This window comes from Mytilus californianus, unplaced genomic scaffold (genome assembly GCF_021869535.1).
Source record: "Mytilus californianus isolate M0D057914Y unplaced genomic scaffold, xbMytCali1.0.p SCAF_12, whole genome shotgun sequence".
Classification (NCBI taxonomy): domain Eukaryota; kingdom Metazoa; phylum Mollusca; class Bivalvia; order Mytilida; family Mytilidae; genus Mytilus; species Mytilus californianus.
In genome coordinates this window covers 22,373,235-22,395,273 of record NW_026262604.1, presented here as the reverse complement: position 1 = coordinate 22,395,273, position 22,039 = coordinate 22,373,235, and the positions used below count along the sequence as shown (strand labels likewise).

The following is a 22,039-nucleotide window of genomic DNA, read 5'->3' as shown; positions in this document are numbered from 1 at the left end:
TTTGTCCAAGAGCAATTATTAAGAAACATGTATTGTGTTCTAGGACATCTGGACATAACCAGTGTTTATTGCAATGTTTTTAATCATACTTTGACTAGTAACGGTATGTGCCACTGGACGTAATACAAAACAAAACATTAATCAGTCTATGTTGCTTTGGCTTAATCTACTTTCATAAAACACACCACGTGTGGTCGTAGATTAATGTACAACAGCAAGCAGGTTGAGTTAAGATTGTCTCTTGTTCAAGACTGTCTCAAATGAATAGCGTCAGAGGTAAATATAATTGTAGTTCTTCCGTAGTAATTTGTTTAAAGTTTTCCTTCGCCGCGTCTACACCCACATATCCAATTCCACTTTTTTTTTGTAAAATATTTATTAGAAAAAACTGTGTTAAATATTTCAAATATATCTAATTCTTAAAATATTAAACTCCACAAGCATTTGTTGAATAGATTTAAAGTATTCCCCATCTGTGCATTATATCTGCTATACCTATAAAGTCTACCTGTCTGAATGATTTAACAGGATAATCAAGTATATAAGTTTACCCATGCTTATTTATATACGTCTTAAGTTGGACAGCTTGTTATCAAAACATACTTCTATGTTTAATTAATGATAGTTTAATAGAAATAACACTATTTAGATTTTTTTCTTTTTGATTTTTTGTTCCACTTGGTACTCGGTTTCACATGAGTAATGTTTTAGCTTGTAATTTTGAACACACCTTTACTAATGACCGTACTGTAGAAAGTAGTGCGTTTGTTTTTTCTACATTGGCTAGAGGTATAGAGAGAGGGTTGAGATCTCACAAAACATGTTTAACCCCGCTGCATTTTTGCGCCTGTCCCAAGGAAGGAGCCTCTGGCCTTTGTTAGTCTTGTATCATTTTTAATTTTAGTTCCCTGTGTATAATTTGGAGTTTAGTAAGACGTCCATTATCACTGAACTAGTATACTTATTTGGTTAGGGGCCAGCTGAAGGACGCCTCCGGGTGCGGGAGTTTTTCGCTGCATTGAAGACCCATTAGTGGCCTTCAGCTGTTGTCTGCTCTATGGTCGGGTTGTAAAATGTTGTCTCTTTGACACATTCCCCATTTCCATTCTCAATTTTATTTTATACAGTATACATTAGAACATGGGGAACTCATTTTCATGGATTGCGGTTATATACATTAACCATGAATAAAATGTTAACCGAAAGAGCATAACTTATATAACTAACTAATTTTATTCAGAAAAAAATCCAGTACAAAAAGATCATCGCTGAAATACACGAAAACATAGAAAAACAAAACAAAAATAAAACATAAAGAGACAACAATTGTGACACTTATAACAAACAATAGACAAAACAACCACTTCAATATTATGCAATTATTCCCACTGATGAATTTCTAATCAAAATACATTTTTCTATATATTAAAGAAATCTGTTGAGAACAATAGTCTCCGAACAGTTTATTAAATATCTAAATTTATATATTCTACTAAGTGCCCTTAACAACGACGGGAGGTGTCCGTTGGTGGCCTTAGTTTACTCGTCTAAAATCACACTCGGAATGTTCTTATATCTTGATGAGTTCTTAAAGAGTTCTTATATCTTGATGATTTCTTATATCTTGAGTTCTTAAAGAGTTCTTATATCTTGTTCTTATATCTTGATGAGTTCTTATATCTTGATGAGTTCTTAAAGAGTTCTTATATCTTGATGAGTTCTTATATCTTGATGAGTTCTTATATCTTGATGAGTTCTTAAAGATTTCTTATATCTTGATGAATTCTTATATCTTGATGAGTTCTTATATCTTGATGAGTTCTTATAGAGTTCTTATATCTTGATGAGTTCTTATAGAGTTCTTATATCTTGATGAGTTCTTATATCTTGATGAGTTCTTATATATCTTGATGAGTTCTTATATACGAAATATGCAAAATCTTTAGATGTCGTTATTTTTTTATTGTCTTCCGTTTTATACGTCACGAACAAAATGTTTTAAATGTATTTATGATTTTGTCAGCAAGTAATGGTGATTTTTAAACATTTTTTAGGATACATCAAGAATTGAAAGTTTAGTCCTTATGGCCATTTACATCTTCAAAACATATCATAACGATATAACACCATTGGAAAATTTACAGATGTGTACATATTCAAATATTTCCCAAATGATCAAGCCATCAGTTTAAAACAGATTATAGATTTTCAAGTGACTGCGTTAATTAGTAATGGAATCGTTTCCGTGTAATGGGGGTCACATTTCACATTCTGTTGCGAGTATGGATAATTGGTAAACGATTTGATGCTTTATCAATCACAACCATACCACAACTATTCATCTATATTTATATCCCCGCTTTAAAAAAAGGGGGGTATACTGTTTTACCTCTGTCTGTCCTTCCGTCAGTCCATCCGTCAGTCAATCCGTCAGTCCGTCCGTCCGTTCCATGAATATTTTCGTCGCAGTTTTCGCAGGAACTACTTGACAAGGATTTTTGAAATTTGGTTTCATAGTTTATATAAATAAGTTACACCGTGTGATGCGTTTTCAGATTCATCACTCAACAACTTCCTGTTTACCGAACACTTGTATTATTTTACACATGATAGCCAAGGTTAAAATTTTCGTCACATTTTTCTCAGGAACTACTTGACAAGCATTTCTGAAATTTGGTTTCAGGGTTTATATAAGTAAGTTACACCGTGTGATGTGTTTTCAGATTCATCACTCAACAACTTCCTGTTTACCGAAATATTTCGGCGGGGGTATCATCAGTGAGCAGTAGCTCACAGTTTTGCTTGCTTTTTTTTTGTTAATTTATTTTTAATTTTAGAGTATAATATACTTGTTACAAAGGGAAACAACTCATAAGTAGAACAAAAAGAGTTTCCCTACTTATACATGTAAGATTTTATTTTAGAAAAAAAAAAAAAAAAAAAAACAATTCCCGAATTGTGTATTGTCGCCATGATGTACTGTTAAAATTGATTTAAAATCAAATCGGAACATCTAGCGACAAAGTATAGTGAGAAAACCGATCTTTGTTGTTTCCAATACAGGCTCAGCACATCGGTCATTGTAGATTGTTCTAAGATGAGACTAGAAAAAGAAGCTCACTAGGAGACATTGACATGGTAAAGTAATGGATGATATCTCATATAGGTTTAAAATAAATTCTGAAGAAACCGCATCGGATTTATGCAACTTCCAATACTTCGTAACTGGTCATACCATTAGATCTCTGATGGTCTTTTTAAAACTCACCTATAACTTTTCGAGACTCGCAGCCATATAGAACTTTACATTTTGTTTAGATATTTGTCTGTTGTAGAATTAATTGATTGATTGATTGGCTGGTGTTTAAATCCACTTTCAGCACTATTGTTCTTTTTCGTAGCGGTCAGTTTTTATTGGTGGAGGAAGCCAGAGTGCCCGGAGAGAACCCCCGATCTTTAGTAGGAAAACTGACAATCCTTGTCAATTAGGATTTGAGTCGAGCGCACCTTTCACGTGCGGAATTCGAACTCACAACATCAGTGTTAACAGGCTAGTGATACAGTTGTTCGACTACTTAGACCACTTGACCACCGAGGCCCCTTGTGGCCCCTGTCTTTTGTAGAAAATCGTATCTTAATCTGTAGATATCTTGGTTTTTGTGTATTTGAGTTGCTTTCTCTTCGATGTAAACCGCATAGGTTTATTTAAGGTTCATCATAACAAATGGACAAATATGGCCGTATTTTCACCCTAAAAACTACTCTGTGTACAGACTTACCTGTTTGGTTTGAAAAGTTTTAAGGCCTGGCATCCACTAGATATATAAAAGTTAAATGCATTTTGTGTTTCAGAAAGATAAAATCGTTTTTGGATTTTGATGGACATTTTTTTTCCTTCCTACAGAAGGTGTAAAAATAAACAAACACCTGAATTGCATTTGATACTGTCCACTCAGTTACTACCTTTAACTCATCTATAGATGTGCAAATATCTATTGTCTGTCTATTGTCTATGCCAATCAAGGACAATCAATACAATACAAACCAGTTGTTACCTGAGAGGGAGCATCTCAAAGTTGTATCCCAACTTAGTTTATTTTTACACCTTCTGCAGGAACGAAAAAAAATGCCCATTAAAATCCAAAAAAGATTTTATCTTTCTGATATGCAAAATACATTTAACTTTTATATATCTAGTGGATGCCAGGCCTTAAAACTTTTCAAACCAAACAGGTAAGTCTGTACACAGAGTAGTTTTTGAGGTGAAAATACGGCCATATTTGTCCATTTGTTATGATGAACCTTAAGTGGCTATATTTTCCGTTTTGATTTCGTTTTTAAATTCTCTCATGAAGTTGCAGCTGTGTGGTAATTGACTATTTGTTAATCTTTCTAAATTGCGATCTAGTATTTATTACATAATTATTTCACTATTGAACTTATAAACTAATAAATCGTTTAAATATAGTAAATTTGTATATATGAATATAAGTACTCAGATTCCGTCTGGCGTCTTTCATTAAAGCTTTGTTTTCATTTTATTTTCCGCTACATTTTATTGAAATATATAGATTGGCGTCAAACGAGGCAGCGTTCTATTGCCAGGTTTAAGTGCTAATTTTCCGGTTGATTTGATTCCAATTTATCAAGTAAATAAAAATAGCTCTACAGCATTCTTAACAAAACGACTTTAATGTTATACAACTTTATCTAAACAAAGAATGAAACGTAGATGTTTGTAGGAGGAAATGATAAGAACGGCAAGGTTCCAGTTAAAAGGGGGGAGTGTTGAGATCCTAAAAAATAGTTTAACATTGCTGTATGCCTTTTATTTGTATCGATTTTAGTTTGTTGGTTATTATAAGCCACTAGCCCCGAGGGTATAAATGTGCATTTGAAATGATTAAATTTAAGTGCATGTGCGTTAGCGTGATTTGTTAATCGAAATGTACCACATTCAACTTTGGACCGTTCCAACTAATGTGTTCCGTCAATGTAAGTTTCCACGAATGGATCAACCGTATACTTTCCTATCTTCACAATCCCTTTGATCCCATTTGTTGACAAACTCAATTGTCGCCTGCTGCACCGCTATAATGCCACAGATGTTTATAAGATAAGAATAGTAAATATTTCTACTAGGGAAAACTATAAACAAAATTGGGTTTAGATCTAATAGCATTATATTAAAACCCTGTAGCTAATAGCTTCGAGTTGTATTAAAAATTCGGATACAATGTGATAAATTTGCAATTATTGGACTTGAAATGAAAGCTAAGTGTAATGATCTTCTGATAAATATTGGAGATATTGGTTGGAATGCTCTTGACATGGATTGATCTATACAGGATGTGATAACAACGGATTTATCCCGGATTTAATCACTGTCATATGAAAGCTTTAATGTTCTGAAATGTGGTCGTTCGAATAAACGCCGTCACGCATTGATTATTTGATCTGTTACGAAAAGAGTGCATAAAGTCCAATCGTATACACTATGAAGAAGTTTGAGAATTTGCATATATAAATGGAGAGGATATCTAGGAGGGGCCTGATGGGGGGGGGGGGGGGGGTGTCTCATCACGATTCGCGAGTTGATTTTTTTGTCAATCATGATTCACAGAAAATAAATTTCCATGATCACGGATCACGAAAATATAAAAAAAAAATCTGTAGAAAAACGGATCACGATAGCGAAAATGCGCCGATCACGAAGAACGAAAATAACCCATCAGGCCCCTCATCTAGATGTACGTCAATAAGAAATAAACCCATCGACACAAAACAAAATAAAGACATATAGGGCCAACTCCTGGAATAGTAATAGGAAGGTATCTTACAATACGTCGAGCTTGATATTACTTGTTTTAGTTGCTCTAACTTGACCGAGTACTTGTGTGTCCTACCACATAGTAGATAACCTGTCGAAAGATGATAAACTCAGGAGTAAGAAGCCGGTAATATGAAAATAGTCTATTAGATTGGAATAAGACCATGAACACCACACTCCCTAAATTTCGCAAAAACAAAACGTATTCTAATGTTTCGGATTACATTAAAGAATTGAAAACAATACGTTTAATAATTTCATGCGTCCGAAGCGCATTTCTGGATTTACCTTCATCAGGAACGCTCAAAGCCAAACATTTGAAATCCGAGGGATGTACAAGTACCGAAACAGTTGAAGACAGTTGAAGAGCTATATGACAAAAATACCTAAAACAAATAGCCAAATTCATCTAAGGTCGACTTTGCCTGAGGGAGTTGAATCCTTAAGTTTCTTTATAATTTGAAAATTTATAAACGGACAATTTTAGAAAGGTTTGTTATAAATCATGTCAGTACCGAAGTACTGAATTCTGAGCTGATGATACCCTCGAGGACTGATAGTCCACCAGCAGAGGTATCGACCCAGTTATGTAAAAAATTTTAGCAGTGAAGTACAGAATAAAACATTTTAATATCATAACATTTGCTATGTCAATTTCTCTATTTATAAATTTTATGAAAAATGTTGGAGTCATCTCCATTTCATATTGATTGCCAACACAGGCAATAATAACATACAATTTTTGCAATCTTACAAATGTTTATACTTTTCATTCTTCATCCGTTGTCTACCAAAAATGAAGACAATAACAAATAGTCTACATACATTGAAACTTAAGGTATTTTGGTAAGTGCAAATTAGATTGCAATTTCATTCCACGATGAAAGTTCATTTTCTTAAGAAAAAAACTATCAGTGCATATGATTTGTTTTTGAATGTATTTTTTATGTGAAAGAACATCTTTTAATGGCATCCAGCTCTACAAAACTTCGTTTTTATTACCTTCGGAACAAGAGTCCGGGATCTTTATCATGCAGATGACAACCTTTTAATGATATTTTTTTGATCCGATGTATAGCCTAGCATGACATACATTTGTAATGAAATGTCGCAAACGTACCGAATAACTGTGAAGTCGTAAAAGGACACTTAGTCTAATTGATGATAATGGCAATTTGATTGAAACATAAACATTTGATTAATCCATTTTTAGATTTAAAGAAAAAAGAACCTAGACATCAAATAGGGTTTGATTAAGAGTAATGACGGCACCAATTATTTTATAATGCAACATTTATACTAACTGCGAAGAAGATTTGAAATAAGCGTTATAGAAATGACATTTATCAATAAAATGTCACCAAGCTTGAACTATTATCTATATTCAATTGAAACATCAATATTAGTTGTAAAAAAATCTCTGAATGTTCGGCATAAAACGATTATTTCGTATCAGACGAATTGTTCTGTTTTAAGTTCAAACATATCATAGAAAGAAAAGCTTATTACGGAATCAAGCCATGCAAAAAGATGGCGTCCAATAAAGGACGGATATGTCTCGTGCTGATTACGTATGTCAATATCATATCTAAAACCTTCGGATTATTTCGGCTTTTCCATCAATTCTTATCGGATCTGTCATTTGGAATATTCTTGTAATAGATCTTATCTATATTTCCCTATTACATATTGTTTTTATTATCAACGAATTACAAGTATCACATCAAACGAAATTTGAACCATAAAATCATGATCAAGACGTCAACCTTTTAGTACTTTAGCTATAGCAACATAACCCTTCCTACTTAATCTGTTTTCAGCAGTCCTGGATTTATTCACTTCTGGAATAAAAAAAAATGCGCTTAAACTTAAGTAGTAGGTTCTCCAAGGTAGAGGTCGACCGGGATGAAGGGCTAGAAGTTTTTACTTAAACTTTCGTAGTAGGCTCTTCAAGCAAGAGGTCGACCGGGATGAAGGGCTAGAAGTTTTTACTCAAACTTTCGTAGTTGGCTCTCCAAGGTATAGTTCGACCGGGATGAAGGGCTAGAAGTTTTTACTCAAACTTTCGTAGTAGGCTCTTTAAGGTAGAGGTCGACTGGGATGAAGGGCTAGAAGTTTTTACTCAAACTTTCGTAGTAGGCTCTTCAAGGTAGATTCGACCGGGATGAAGGGCTAGAATTTTTTACTCAAACTTTCGTAGTAGGCTCTCCAAGGTAGAGGTCGACCGGGATGAAGGGCGAGAAGTTTTTTACTATCACTGAAAAATAAGTGTATGTCGAATAGAACATACAATTTGCCTAACAACGAACTACCCACAACCCCATCAGAGAGTTGTAGCGCAAGAGTTCATTAACCTGCAGTGACACTCCTTTAAGCACGGCACCGGGTGAAACGTCTTATTCTGACAGGACATTAATGCCAATTTATACAACCCACACAACCAAACGGACTACCCACTTTGGCAAGGGTTTAACTGTCGGTCGGAAGAAGACCAATGTGACCACATGTCTATACCCCAGTCCCTCTTGGGAATTTAGTGTTTACTGCACAAGTCGTTTAATCTATATGGAATATATAAATAAGAAGTGGTATGATTGCCAATGAGACAATTTTCCACCAGTCAGAGACAAAATGACTTAGAAGTTTGTTAAAGAAAAGCTTTTCTATTTTTTTTAAAGTAAGTCATTTCAATAAAGGAAACAGTTATAGAATTAAAACAGGTATCGATATCTAGGACAAAATCGATCATAATAAAGTTCAAGATTAAAATTCGATTTTAAACAAGCTCAAGATTAGTATTAGATAATAACAAAATTCAAGATTTACATACAAAACTTTACTGTTTAAATAGTTACTGTGTGCTTGGTTTTGTAAAGTATTTTTGTTGCTTGATAAGTCTCATTCACCAATAAAAGAAGAAAGAGTTGAAATCTCCAAAACATTTGATAAAGTTTAACTCAGTCACGTGTTAAGTGTCTTTAGCATAGAACAATAGAATAATTTTATACATCCTCGTCAGTATTATTCCGTTGGGAATTCGATGTTGATAGCAGATCGTTGATAGTGTTCAATACTATACTATTTTACATCGGAACGGGTAGTTGGTTGGAATATTGCAAAGATTCAAAGATTTGTCTGCTGGATATCGAATATCTACCCCATTGGGTTAGAACATCAATGTCTAAGAAGAAGTTTATATATGTCATGGCTTTCGATGGTCGTTTTCAGGTTTGTTTAATTTCTTTTTATTTTTTCTTGAATCCTGTTTTTTTTAGGTATAGCGTTCGCAATTCCAGTCACGTGTACTCTTTAGACTAAACCAGTTATTTACATTGCCCGAAGCATTCTATAAGATCTAAGATCTTAGTCATCAGTAAAACGTCCATACCAAACAATTGAAAAAGAAAAAGAAAAGATGAGATCTTTCTATAAAAAGCGAGATACCATATTGAGTTGAAATCTATTACCGATATAAAAGGTTTTGTACGGACTTGCTATAGTTGTTCTGTTGTTAAGCTTTTAGTTCCTGTCACGTGCAAATATCTTCAGAACGTTAAATTAATGAACGCTAAAGTTGAAGATGAACTTAGTTTTAATGAAGGTATTATTTGCCGAATGAATTCTTATAATGCATTTATCTTTGGATGGCTATTCGGGACACTGTTCCTTAATAAGATTTATCGATCGTCATAGCGAGAACCCAGTCATCAATGCCAGTTGTACATATACCAGTTGGCATTTCCAATGTTACACATTCTCCGAGTGCTTTTATCTTTAGGGATATAATGTAAGGACAATATTTAATCATCTTCCCTCTCGAATTAGAATTATTTGCAATAATATAAAGTATATTCCTACAGTTGTATTAATTAATTTTATTAATGGTATGCGGGTCTTCCTTAATGTCCGCTGTCCTTGTCAATTTTGTGTTTTATTGGTTTCACAGTCTGGTCACTAATTGAGTTCACTTGTGTCAGAACAGGGTTATACTATAATATGATATGATTGGATTTACTAAATAATCCTATATATTTGTAGATACTTCTATTTATCAATTAGAACGGATTTCTAAGCAGAGATTCTTTTAGTGAAGCGAGTTGTAAAATATAAATGCAAAGACAAAGACTGTCTGCCTACTAAGGATTACATTTATATTTATGTATTCTTTTTGTGGCTAAGGTCGTATTATATTTTAATTGATTTCAATTATTTCATATCGCTTCTCTTATTAGATAACAAAGGGCCACATGACATTCTTTATTCTTCAGTAATAATTTCTATCGGTCTTTAACAAAAAAAAAAAACGGACCGGAAAACTGGTCGTTAACAGACTTTTACATGTTAATGACCGGTGGGGCGTGGTTTCTCTGTTTAGAGAGATGTCCTTTTAATAAAATATATTTCTGTTTTCAATTTTAAATTCAAGTTGTTGAATTGTTTACCATATGTTTTCGTTAATTATAAAATCATAGAAAACTTTATTTTGTTTTCATGTACTTATATGTTATCACTCTGACTGGTCTTCACTCTTTCCTATAGAAATCGTACAATAACTCGAGTTTGATTTGAACAACTTGAATTTATGAGAATTTTTAAAAAACATGGTTCCTCAATGAAATAAACATGATAGTTATTGAAGAACTGGTCGTTATCGATATACATGGACTACCCGTAGGACAGTGGTATTGACTGAGACAGCGATAAAAACCTCGCCTACGGCTCAGTCATTATCGCTTTCTTAGTCAATACCACTGTCCTTTGGGCAGTCCATATATCACGATAATGACCAGTTTTTCAATAACTATTATGTAAATAGAAACAAATCGGAAATAAATCCTGCGACTGTGTCATTTTGAGCTACACTGGGTTTATTGACATATCTCTAATTCTAAGCCTATTTATAATTTCCTTGACCGGTTGATTATTTTATGTAATTTTGATCTCAGTTCTTCTTTTGTCAAAATTCAATTCTTTTCCTCTGAATTTGACGTCACAAAAATGGAGGCCATATCTGTTGACGTCCAAATAAAATAACACAGTTGTTTGCAGATTATTGGAAAAATATGAATTAACTTAATACAATCCACTAGTGTCGGTCATTATTCGGACGGTAACTTCCAATGGTATTTTTAAACGAGCTGTAATATATGTTCTTTACTAACAATAGATTATTACTACAGTTTCTGTACTTAAACTAAAATTTGAATATGATACCGTAACAAACATATGTAATAGGCTTAAGTTATCATATATATATATATACGCGATTAAATTAGATTGAATTTCAAGTCCAAATATTAAAGTACACGAGTTTAACTATCGTATTTTCCATTCTAGTTGCATGGAATAATCTTAACTTTCCAAAATTATCTTATGAGTAATAATCATAGATTAAAAAGAAAAACGATATTATTCAGAAGCTCTCAGAAAGGCGTTAGACCAAAATAAATGCCTTAGCGTCTTACTGCAACCTTTTGTTTTATTGCACTATATGGGTAGTCTGTATACCATCAATGACATCTAATCTGTGAAATGTCAGCTTACGTTTGCTGCTAATCTTGTAATAATGCATTTTATTTAATACAAATTCTCTGTAATACAATTTATGGCTGCTTACCCTTCGTTATAATTTCAGAAAACTAAATCTAACATTTTAATATAATAGTACAAAGAAACGGCAAAGTGTAATATCTTGATTGGACTGGACTGGAGTGGACTGGACTGGACAAGACTAACCCATGTTATTGTTTAATTTTTTTTGAATAAAGAAGAAGATAACAAATAAAGAAATAAAAAAACAAGTGCATATTATTAAAAAGAGAGACCAGTCCAGTCCAGTCCAGTCCACGTATACAAACGATGGAAGATAATTTTTATCGTGACTAAAAGAACAAAGACAAAAAAACAAAGAACAGTCGACAAACACCTCACAGTAAACTGAAAATTGATTAACAAGTTAAAGTTCAAATTCTTTATTTAACCTCAGACACATTGAGTGTACAAGAGGACAATAAACTAACATTATATACATAAATGACGGCAGGCGAGACTGACAAAATACAGAGAAAATACAGTAAAATCGAACATACGAAACATGCTTCAACAAGATACTGAAGTTCTACCAAAACACAATCTAATACATGGTTTTTCTAAAAATACTTCGAGATCTTTTTTCAGGAACAAAGACAGGTTTTTGTAAAGTTGTACATGACATAATGACAACACATTATTCATTTTTATAACACGAATACACAAATAGAAACCGGAACTGAATCAAGGTGCTCCGGAACGAGTATCAGTTTCTGCTGCATTGGTGACACCCGTCCATTATAAAGTACATTGCAATAATGAGAAGAGCGCGAAAACGGCGTGCTTACTCTGCACTGCTATGGTCTACCACGTTAATGATAGATTGAAAATATGGATGGACTGAAATGTTCCAGAATTGTCTCATTTTCTCGTAGCTATACTAATTGACAATACAACGCGTTTAAAAATACCATTGATAATTCATTATTCAATAAGAGATCATCACTTGCGGCTGTGTCCATTTTACAACTCCTATTGTTCATGAAGCAAAAATGTATGAAAAACTACAAAAAAATTTTTTTTCATTTGCATTAGAAAACATCATCCACATTCCTACATGGATCAACACAATTCACTTCTAACTAATTTTGATAATAATATATAGAAACCCGTTCAGTATTACTCGAACTTCTAGCAATATTGATCCTTTTTCGAATAATATAATTTCAATTGTATCTTTAAACGCAATGTATGTCAATAACACAAAACAGTACGGAGGCGAAATATAAAAAGCAATGTTCCAATTATATTTGTATGGATGCGCGGTATTTTGGTAAATTGTCTATATGCAATCATTGCTTAACAATGAGAAACATGTCAGATACAGTAATCCATCGTGACATCAAACAAATAGAAAAACGCAAGCTTTAATAATTTCATTTCTAGGCATGTCACGAATAATTATCTTGAATATTTATAAATCATTTTTCACTTTTTTGCGTTTTGTCCTTTATAAATTAAGGTTGATATTTCTTTACTTTTTTAATTGAATAAAACGACTGCACGCTATTTTTTAAGATGAGGATAATTTTATCCAGTTAAAATTATTAAAGTTTCTGTGAACTTTTATGCTAAATTAGAAACAACCGGAAGTTAGCGTCGATGATTGTGTAACATTACGAAGCTAGCTATTGTAACCGCTGTTAATTGTCCCAAAGCCAGTGCTCGACATTCTGCCTTAACTTCGGTATTTAGTTATATATGTTATTATACTCGATAATAACTGGTTAATTTCATATTTCATATATTTTTTTTCTCATTTAGTACGTTTATATTTTAAGTTATATAACTCTCTGTACTTTTCGGTTTCTAAGGGTACAAAATGGCGGCTGTTAGTTCACAGAATCGATTTGCTTTTAACAATGTTCATATTTTTAACATCAAATATTCAATTTGTATCAAATGGTAGACTTCTTGTGTAGTTTACATCTGGTTTAGTTAAATGATTTGTCAAGGGTAAACAGCTAGGTGGTACATTGTAATACATTCCAACTTGCACGGTGCTATTTAGGTTTTAAGATCAAGCAGGTCAGCAAAATCATACCCCGCGTTGAAAAATACCAATGAAAGTTCATTATTGAATTAACCACATCACGTGTAGATGTTTATATATCCACACAAAGTATGTTTGACCTTTCAACTGTTTCTTCCGGGATTAGTTCCCACTTTCAATTTTGTTTCTTCTAATTGTATAATAAAATACATATGCAGGAAAAGCTATACGAAATATGAAGTTTACCAAAATTTTGCTCGCTAATTAGGGATCAGTCATCGGTAGCCTGATGTAAAAATTCGCAAGAGTTCCGCGGAACCCAGTGTCTCGCCTACTTTTGCTGTTAGTCGCAGGCTCAACAAAAATGGGGAAATAATTATTAGAAAATTTCATCTAGATACTATCTTTTGATTGTAAGAAGCTTCTGTTCAAGTTTGGTAAGAACCCCGGATGGTTTATGAATCTAATAAATGTTTTAAAAACTTTAACTGCAGAATGTATGTAATGTTAACTGGAAGAAAAACTAAGTTCATTTATAAGAAATATACCGAAAAACAGGAAAGTTTTTTTTTTTAAATTTCCTTCTACATACTAGCTTTTGATTATAAACAAGCTTCTGTCCAAGTTTGGTAGAAATCCAGGTTAGTTTAAGAAAGTTGTTAAAATTTGAAAAACTTTAACCACAGAGTGAATGTTATGTTAACTGGCAGAAAAACTAAGTCCATTTATGAGTAAAATACAGATAAACAGGATTTTTTTTTACAAAATTTACTTCTGGATACTATCTTATGATCATAAACAAGCTTCTGTCCAAGTTTGGTAGAAATCCAGGATAGTTTAAGAAAGTTATTAAAATTTCAAAAACTTTGACCACAGAGTGAATAATTGTGGACGCCGCCAACGACGCTGGACGAAGACGACGACGCCGACGACGGACTATAGGATCGCTATGTCTCGCTTTTGTGACAAAAGTCGCAGGCTCGACAAGAATGGTTCGTTCAATTTTCTGGTATTCACGAGGCGTCGTCTAATGTATACAAGCAACATCATTATATGATTTAAAACAAATTGAATTTAAGAATACAGAGAATAATACTTAACTTGTTTTTAGTGATTGAAATTCATAGTGAAAGGATACTGTAGTTTGATCCTCCAAGACTTTTAATCAAATGTTGACCTTCAATGGTGTTTTTATACTGCTTATAGATATAAGAAGATGTGGTATGAGTGCCAATGAGACAACCCTCCATCCAAGTCAAAATTTATAAAAGTAAACCATTATAGGTCAAAGTACGGTCTTCAACACGGAGCCTTGGCTCACACCGAACATCAAGCTATTAAGGGCCTCAAAAATTACTAGTGTAAAACCATTCAAACGGGAAAACAAACGGTCTAATCTATATAAAAAACAAGAAACGAGAAACACTTATGAACCACATCAACAAACGACAACTACTGAACATCAGATTCCTTGCTTGTATACTTATCTTTAGTTAAGATTTCCCTTGGTATTTTAGAGAATTCTTATAAGAAACTGTCTTGAAAGCTGATCTTTTCTAGTCCTTGACATTTTCACTTGTCGTCTTCACAACAATAAGCGCACCTTGTAATCAATTCATATTTCCAAGTCAAAAGGATCTACGACATATTAATCTCAAGTCAATCTAAAGAGAAGAAACATTAATATCTCAGCTCTTATATTAAAAATTCTCGATTCCGTTTTTAATAATCTTGAAAGATGTATACATTGTATGGTAACGTTATGGGAGGATTGTTAACCTTTTCCCAAATGTATTTGCATCTCTATGCCTTCTTTTTGACGAGGTCATACTGGATTTACACAGTCAGGAATTAAATACATGTATGTATCTTACTTGCTATCAATGATGTGTAAATACTTGACTGTTTGACAAAGATGAAGTCTAAGTAATTATTTACCAAGAAACACGTTTAATTTTAACTTGGAAGTCACAAGTCTGCATGATAACCGATTTTGTTGTACAATTCCAACCAAACAATCTTTAACGAAGGTTTTTACCCCTGTTCAGACCAAATTCCCTGCCTCCCTCTCCGGCATCTTTATCCTTGTTCTCTTTCTCTCCAACAGCTTTTTACTTTATTTCTTCTTTTTTTTCCAGCAAGTTCACTCTTCCTCTCCATCATCTTTAGCTTTTTGCCAGCTCTCTCTCTCACTCTGTCTGTCTGTCTGTCTCTCTCTCTCTCTCTCTCTCTCTCTCTCTCTCTCTCTCTCTCTCTCTCTCATCTTTTTTATCTTTTCACAACACATGCCAATCACTTAATGTATGCTTTGTAGACCGTAGAAATCTTGCCAATTTTGTTATTTAATTGAACATACGGAGACTCATTATACTCTCATATTCCGTTTTATATTCCCACTGGTCACATCATGGATGTGTTATCATCCTAACACAGAGGAAAAAACACATTATTGTGATCATCGATCCGTTCTATGGCAGTAGATATCTTGTACGGAAAGGTATAAAACGCCTTCAAGCAAAACGTTTTGATGATTTGATGATCGAGATCAGAGTCGTCAGTTGTTGATTGTGGAAACGCAGGAATACATACGATATCTGCCATGTTTCTGGACAACCACCATGTAATAATTCATTTATAATATTTTTACATTGTAATCATTTTTTATGTATTCTCACATGGGACAGTAAAACAGACATTGCTATAAATATTCATTAGTTCATCAACTTTGTTAATAAAAACCATCTTGAAACAGTGTCCAAGATCATTCTAATCTATGTTTAAGTATTGCAATTGTTGACAAAAATTTCTTATTCTTCAACATCGTTGATAAGTAATGGGCTGATACTTGTACGTATAGATAAACAGTCAGAAAAGCGTCTAAGAATGCAATTAAGGAAAAAAAGGCAGAAGCTGAAACTTAGCAAGATTTAATAATTGATAACATTATACCTTTTAATTAGAAACCATATTTAATTACTAACGTGAAGAACGAATGACGCTTATGTTGCTCTTTGTGAAGGGTAAGGATAAAGAAGAAACAATTTTATATAGGAACTATTTCAATTTATACGTCAATTGACATGGTGCATGTTCTCTACAGTTTTTTTTTAGATTAGAAATAACGCAATTATCCTTTACTACTACTGTTGATGCTAGATTCGGCAAAGTTGCTTTAAGACGGTTTGTTCTATTTAAGACGGTTTGTTCTATATAAGACTGTTTGTTCTATTTAAGACGGTTTGTTCTATTTCAAGACGGTTTGTTCTGTTTAAGACGGTTTGTTCTATTTAAGACGGTTTGTTCTGTTTAAGACGGTTTATTCTATTTAAGACGGTTTGTTCTATTTAAGACGGTTTGTTCTATTTAAGACGGTTTGTTCTGTTTAAGACAGTTTGTTTTATTTAAGACGGTTTGTTCTATTTAAGACGGTTTGCTTTATTTAAGACGGTTTGTTCTATTTAAGACGGTTTGTTCTGTTTAAGACGGTTTGTTCTATTGAAGACGGTTTGTTCTATTTAAGGCATTTTTGTTGTGATGCTCGCATATTCGTTTTTTTTTTAATCACTTAAAACATTCGGTCAGAATCTATCGTGCATGTAGCACAGATACGTTTATTGTGCACTTATATAGATACATGTATTACTAGTATACTTAATGTAAAGACCTGAAACAAAAGCAAACCGAAAACGCCTTTATGTTTTATTTATTCTATCAAAGCTAGACACAAACGCACGAACCAGTTATTGTTTTTTCCCCTTTAAATTAGCATGTTTAATCGAGCAAGCTTTCAAAGTAATTTTAATTGATTTAGAGTCTAAATAAAACTCAAGTTTACGAAATTACCAATGGAAATGCGTGTACTTCATGATTTATGAATAGTGTTTAATATTGTTTCAATTTTCAGTAATAGCTGTTTTGTTTCATGTAAAACTAGACTGCGCATGAACAGAAACGGTTTAGGTTAGAACAAAAAAGGGCGGAACATATTAAAGGGTCCTGAGTCACGAGTCGCAGAGAAACCGACGACAAAAAAAAACAGACTGCACGCGTACGCATGAAAAGAAACGGTTTAATTCGAAAATGATCTGTACTTGGAAACGTGATGACTATCAAAACAAATTCTAATAGTCACATGCCATATCCCGTTTGCATGGCCTGCAGGTGACCTTTTCAGATGACTTGATTTTTTGTATTCAAATTTATTTCATTTTATATTATAAATGTATTCTGCCTTTAAACTTTGATTTCACACACTAAACATTATTACCATCTCAGGGAAATAATACCATTTCTTATAAAAGGAAACGACTTTGTTGTATAAATGAAAAAGACTTTCTCTTCATAAATACATACGAACCTACACAAGCATACAAGTTGCAAATAAATTTAACGACTTTTCAATGACAACGCATGCGCACATAAGACAACAATGAAACGGATTTGTAATGTAAATTTCCTTAGCAACCATGTTACCTACAATCAGTTCGAATACAGCGCTGAAGGTTGTCGTCATATTAAAGATACAATGTAGCAAGAGTATGAAGCATATCTTTATTTGCACATGCTTTTTTATTGTCCGTTATTAGTTGACAAACGTTCTTTCGAGTCACGTGACATATTGTTTACCGGACACAACAGGGAGTGTCATTTGGAACATAGAAACTCGTTCATTTTAATCGTAGGTACGACTGGCGAAATTTATTGTTCTCATCTGTTATTTGTTAGTGATGGACTATCAATGGTATATTTATACCATCTGTACGTGTATACAGTCTTTCTACAGGTGCTTGAGTAAAAAAGAAAGAAAAGACGCGACTAATGGCTGGTAAAAATTTTGACGTCAGTTTACTTCTCTTGTCCTAAATATGTGTAATACCACTAGCTCTTAATTATATTAGGTAGTAACTTAGTCGTCACGACAAAACGGAAATGTAAAATGCTTTATAAATGACATTTTTCTTCATCAGTTGTTTTTAACAATCTTGATGTATTGGTATTTAAACGTATTTATAACCAAAATAGAATTAAGACTACATTAGATTTTAGCATAAAACCTTTTATATTTTGCGTGACTGTTAAATTTACACGTTTTTTCTTCTTTTATGTTTTAAATCCATCGCTATATACGAGTTATCATTATAACCACGAAAGTAAATCTTCTCTAATTGTAGTTTTCTTATGAACGCAAGCATGACATGACAGTTACGATTTTGTAGCGACGCTTATTTTGTCATGTTGACACGTTTTCTCTCTATATGCCTAGACTTGTTGATTTCAACAGAAAAAAACCCTAATTTCGATGACCCCTCATATTTTCATACCATTAAAACAGAAACGATAACTTACTGTCTTTAAACAAAGTTAAGTGTACGGGATTTTTATTTTAGAATCGTCTTTATTTTTTTAATCGACATTGCTTCAAAGCTGACCACGAAGAGGACAAAACAAAAGTGTGACTTAAAACGTTATTATTATATTACGCTTCAAACAAAAAATAAATCAGGGTACCAGAAAACAACATTTGTAAGCTTTACGAAAACAAACCCAACACAACTTATTTGCAATCCTCTTCATTTTACAGAATGGCTGATAAAATGTGTTCTATGAAAGCCCCTCGATTATTAACTTGCTTCTTATCACTTAATATGAACTGTAATATTTTATTTGTTTGTCTCACGACTTTTCACCATCTCATTAGACTTTGAAGTCAATTTTGTATAATGTTGCTACTTATCAACGTTAATTTGGTTGTGTAAACTGTTTAATCTACTAGCAGACATTTGTGTAAACAGATTTACTCTTAAGTGCAAACCAATAATCATATCGTTCTTTTGAGGCTTTAGCTGGGAGGTTTATTTCATTATTTTTTTATTTGTTGCACTTGAGAGGAACTTTTTTAGTAGGAACTGATTGGTTTTTCGATATCTTTACTCTATTAAATGGAAATGCACATTTAACTCTCAATCAAAATTCGTATTAAGTTAAAGAAGTCTTGCTATCTTTTCGAAAAATTACAGTTTTAACCTTTAGATATCTTTCTTTCTTCCTTATGAAATATTTTTAAGAAAATAAGTGAATTTTGTTGTTGTATATAAGCAAGCGACGTAGGACTGTGATCTGTTGGGGAAATTACGTACTTTTACTTTAACTATTGTACAAACCTATAGGTTATGTTAAATTCCTTATTGGTAGTTAGGGTTTGAAAATATCGCTAATTTCCAGGAATTATTTCGAGCATGTACCTCTTGTGCATTTTTTATTTAATGTGCACAAGGTTCCATGAAATTGATATCGGAGAAAAAAATAAAATAATCTTTTTCCAAAGTCTTTAAAATTTCTTACAAATTACAGTTATAACATGTAATACAAAGTACGTATAATATATATGTACCTTTGAAGAAATTTTGAATACACATCAGGAATAACTTTGCCATGCAGAATACCAATATCAAACGTCTAAATGAATATGATTCTTGATTGCTGTGATACTTTTGACCTGTATGATAGGAAATAGATACTTCTCTTTGAAAAGTTAAGACGTGCTCTGGAGTACTCGCTCATATCCCCAGCAATATGTATACACTTAAATAATATCAATCTGGTATATCTGAAAACCATTAACAACATTAAGCTAATTAAAAAGGGTGCGTTTTATTTCACTTTGTTTCTTTGAAGTGTGTTTGTTTTTTTATTTAATGATAGAATATTTGGAAATGATGTAAAACAGATAAACATGTTACTTGTTACGTATAATTTAAAATATCACGCGTCACTACGCCGTTATTTTGAGTTACGATAAACATTTCTTTCCGTGGAAAAACATAAACATTGAATATGATGAATTACGAGAGAGTTGAATGAATGCGCATGCTCTCTTATTTTCACGTTATTTAGTGTCACCATTTAGCCTTAGCTCAACAATAAGTTTTATTTACGGTTGGTGCAAGTTTCTTTATGTTTTCAAATGCTTTCAAATGTCGCGGATTTGATTACGAATCTTGCAAGTAATGAGTAAAGAAGAGACGAGAAGGTACCGATAGGTAAATGAGGGAGTCGATTGGGTAGTGGGTCAACACCTAATCACATCGTAATTTCTGTATAGTTATATAATCTTTCTATTTAGACTCGGGACGATTTAGGGTTTTACATATTGTGTAGACTGTTGTTGGAGATTTGATGTTGATATCTGGAATAAAATTGAGAATGGAAATGGGGAATGTGTCAAAGAGACAACAATCCGACCATAGAGCAGACAACAGCCGAAGGCCACCAATGGGTCTTCAATGCAGCGAGAAACTCCCGCACCCGGAGGCGTCCTTCAGCTGGCCCCTAAACAAATAATTTTTTTTTCAATATTTTTATTTGTGGGTTGCCTTTCATTGACATATATCCCACATCTGTTTTAGTCATATTCACAATGATCTGCGTTCGAGCTTGCCTCGTTAAGTTGACATTTTTAAATGATGCTTCAATTGCTATTAAAATGCCAAATTATATCTTATTTAAATATTTAACCAAATAACCCAGACTGTTTTAAAGTATCTGAATCGTTTTAGAAATGTTCTTTATGGCTAATTGTCTATGTTTCTGCATTACAATGGAGTTGGCATAATTAATATTTTATGGAATGAATGTCAAATGCAATGTCATAAAATACTTTGTGTTGCAGCATGTCGTACTTTTCGTGTCGTAAATTGTGACTTCCTGTCTGTTTGATCAAAACGCTTTGTGATCTATGTTATTGAATTTATTTCCATTTTTATCCAATTAGAGCGTTGTGAGAAAACAAGGGGTCTGTTCAATTAATTCTACATCGCGTTCACTGCCTCTGAGGAGATGTAATCGAGCGAACAATTACATGTAATTATTGGTTTCTTGTCTTCAAGCGAAAGCAATGTTCAATAGTAAACCAACAAAAATGAGAGTATAGCGTGTTTCATATGTATTCTGTACATATATGACCTTATGTTAGATAAATAGATTATTACGTATCAATTTATTTTGAAATAAATTGAATCGCAAAATGGATGTTTTTTGGGTTTTTTTTTTTTTAACAGATTTTATTTTGACACAGAAACCAATATTTAAAGTCAAATTTCAATCTAAAAGACTTGATAAATTCCTATTTTTTATTTAACAAAATGTAGCATGTAACGCTATACATTTGTACATAACATTTATTTTTTACTTGAAATAAATTATAGTGAGGTTGATTGATGACTCGTTGATGGTAGTTATTAAAAACATTTTCTTTAAGAAGAAAAGATGATTAGAAATATGGCATCTACAAAAGTATATTTGTCAAACAGTATGGTGTAAATCTGTAAGAAGCCTTAAAGTCCAATTGAGTTAATTACTGTTTTACGAGGCACCTGCAAATTCTTAAGCGAGAACCGAAAAATTATAATAATTTATCGACACATATGCACAATTATCTCCGTTTGGACTTTTCTCGTTAATCTTATGAATTGTATTATACAGTTTGTTCTTATTCTGTGCTGTTACACTGCTGCCAAAGGAGAGGAGAGTTAAGTGCACATAAACATGTTTACCCCCGCCAAGATCCGTAAATACCTGTCCGAAGTCAGGAGCCCGTAGTTCAACAGTTGCCGTTGGTTGCAGACTGT

General features: G+C 32.9%; 1 protein-coding gene across 9 annotated transcripts in view; it reads left to right on the top strand.

Annotated features, from left to right (window-relative positions):
* The window catches only part of LOC127721559 (atrial natriuretic peptide receptor 1-like), a 227,239-nt gene that overhangs the window by 122,030 nt on the left and 83,170 nt on the right, over positions 1-22,039 (top strand). The window lies entirely within an intron of this gene.